Source organism: Balaenoptera musculus, chromosome 8, assembly GCF_009873245.2.
Source record: "Balaenoptera musculus isolate JJ_BM4_2016_0621 chromosome 8, mBalMus1.pri.v3, whole genome shotgun sequence".
Taxonomy (NCBI): Eukaryota; Metazoa; Chordata; class Mammalia; order Artiodactyla; family Balaenopteridae; genus Balaenoptera; species Balaenoptera musculus.
In genome coordinates, this window is record NC_045792.1 from 59,897,552 (window position 1) to 59,900,197 (window position 2,646).

Here is a 2,646-nt window from a genome sequence, read left to right on the forward strand (position 1 = left end):
TTAGAGTGGAACATGACCCACTGGAAGCAGCACCATACTTGTACCCAGGAAGAGACCCAACTCCCTTCGCATATACTGTATTTTTAACAGCCCTGCCTTCTACTCCAGCCTCATCTTTTGCCACTTCTCTTCTCTAATCACACTAAACCATTTGTTCTTCCAAGAAAGCAAACTCACTGTTTCCTCCATTTGCAGTATCCTCTCCTACTCTTTCTCCACTTGCCCCAAACTACTCCGTATTCCCGCATCTGCATAATATACTCTATTTTTCAAAGGATCTAACCCAGGCAGAGCCTCCAGAAAACTCATAAACTGGACAGTTCTACTGTTTTTTTTTTTTCTTACACATCCCTGTGCTTACCCTGCATCAATAACTTATTACTTGTCATCATAGTTGCCTACTTATTTTTCTCTCTACTCAAATAGGCTGTGAGGTTCTCAAAGGCAAAACTTTGAGTCTGGTTCATTTCTGAGGTCTCAGAAATTAGCCAGAGATTAAACATTGGTTCTGATGAATAAATGAGTGATTAATATAATAACAAGAGAAAACTTTTATTGGTATTTACTATACGTTGTACATTACTTTCCATACTTTGAGCCTTATAACAACATTATAAGATAGACACTATAATATTCCCATTGTAGAGAAAGCCAAAGCACACTGAGGTAAATAACTTGCTCCTCTGCTTACCCAGAATTCTGCACAAACCTTTAACAATGAGCTTATTACACTGTATTAAACACTTTCCTATTTGGTTTTTTTTTTTTTTTTTTTTTGGTTGCATTGGGTCTTCGTTGCTGCCTGCGGGCTTTCTCTAGTTGTGGTGAGCGGAGGCTACTCTTCATTGTGGTGCACGGGCTTCTCATTGCGGTGGCTTCTCTTGTTGCAGAGCACAGGCTCTAGACGTGCGGGCTTCAGTAGCTGTGGCACATGGGCTCAGTATTGTGGCTCGTGGGCTCTAGAATGCAGGCTCAGTAGTTGTGGGCTCTAGAGCGCAGGCTCAGTAGTTGTGGTGCACAGGCTTAGTTGCTCTGCGGCATGTGGGATCTTCCTGGACCAGGGATTGAACCCATGTCCCCTGTATTGGCAGGCAGATTCTTAACCGCTGTGCCACCAGGGAAGTCCCCCTTGGGTATTTTTCATATATATTCAAAGGTGAGATGTTTGAAGGGCAAGACCATTTATAAATCATTTCTGTGTTCCTGGTACTTAGCATAGGACCTGAAAAAAGTTAGCATTGAGAAAATATATGTGAAATAAATGAGAGAATAAATAAATGAAAGTGTCTCATAATTATCTATCACCTTTTTTCCCAGATGCCCAAAACGAAGCTATGGGTGGGACTTGATCTATCCAGAAGTTTATTTTTTTGGTTTACCAAACTCTTTTCAGGGCCCCAATCCTGCAGGCATCCTGCATCATCAACTTTGACATTTCCCCCTCAGGACCCTGAGGATGGCCTCCCTGATGGGCTTGGACTTGACACTGTAGATGATGGGGTTGAGCACAGGGGGCACCAACAGGTACACATACGCAACAAAGGCATGTACAATGGGGGGCAGGTGCCTCCCCAAATGGTGGATCATGGACATGGTGATACCTGGAATAAAGAAGACAAAGACGGCCAGGATATGGGAGACACAGGTGTTGAGGGCCCGATGCGCTCCCTGGGAGAGGCCAGCCCCAGGACTGTGGGCAGGATGAGAGTGTAGGACAGGACAACGAGCAGGGAATCTATGCCCCCAGGGGACAGTACCACATAGAACCCACAGAGGATGTTTATGGTGAAGTCAGCAGAGACTCTTCTCATCATATCAGGATGGAAACAGAATGAATGGGATAAGAAGGTCTTATTAGGGCAGAAGTTCAGACATTTAAGTAGGAATGGCACTGGGAAGAGAGACAGGGTAGCACAGGCCAGAATGGCCAGCCCAATCCTGATGATGACATTGTTTGTGAGGACAGCTGCATAGCACAGGGGGTTGGAGATGGCCACAAAGCAGTCAAAAGTCATGGCCAGGAACACTGAGGACTCCACCACAGAGAAGAAGTGGAAGAAGACCATCTGGCCCAGACAGGCATTGAAGCTGATGAGCCGATGGTCAAACCAGAACCCAGCCAGCGTGGTGGGCATTGTGGACAAGGTGAGACCCACACTGATGAGGGCCAGCAAGGACAGGAAGTAGTACATGTGCTGGTACAGGCTGGGGGTCCGCCTCACAGCTGAGAGGATCAGCTAGTTTCCAGTGAGGGCCGCAGTGTACATGGGGGAGAAGGGGATGGAGATCCAGCCGTGAATGGTCTCCAACCCTGATGCCAATCATTAGGAAAGCAGGTGGCTGGAAGAAGGAGATGTTGGCAAAGGACTGGGAAGGGAGCATCCTTGGGGCACAGATGAGTTCTTCAGAAAGAGGGGACCTCTTCTATCTGGGCAGAAAACTAAGACAAGACAAAAACATTGGAAAAACATCAGCTCTGATATTAGGTGACATGGGTTCACACACAACAGCAAATATGAAATGTGAAAGAGATTGAAAAATGTACTCCATCTAAAAGAAAACTAGAGAATAAGTATAATTTAAGCCCACTGACTACAAAAGTAGCATTTCATATGTGAAATGCTGATCTCTTCACATATTGAAGAC

At 45.5% G+C, this 2,646-nt stretch overlaps 1 pseudogene; it reads right to left on the minus strand.

Moving 5' to 3' along the window:
* Window positions 1-1,422: 1,422 nt before the first annotated feature.
* Window positions 1,423-2,382, minus strand: LOC118900265 (annotated as a pseudogene).
* Between the last annotated feature and the right edge of the window lie 264 nt (window positions 2,383-2,646).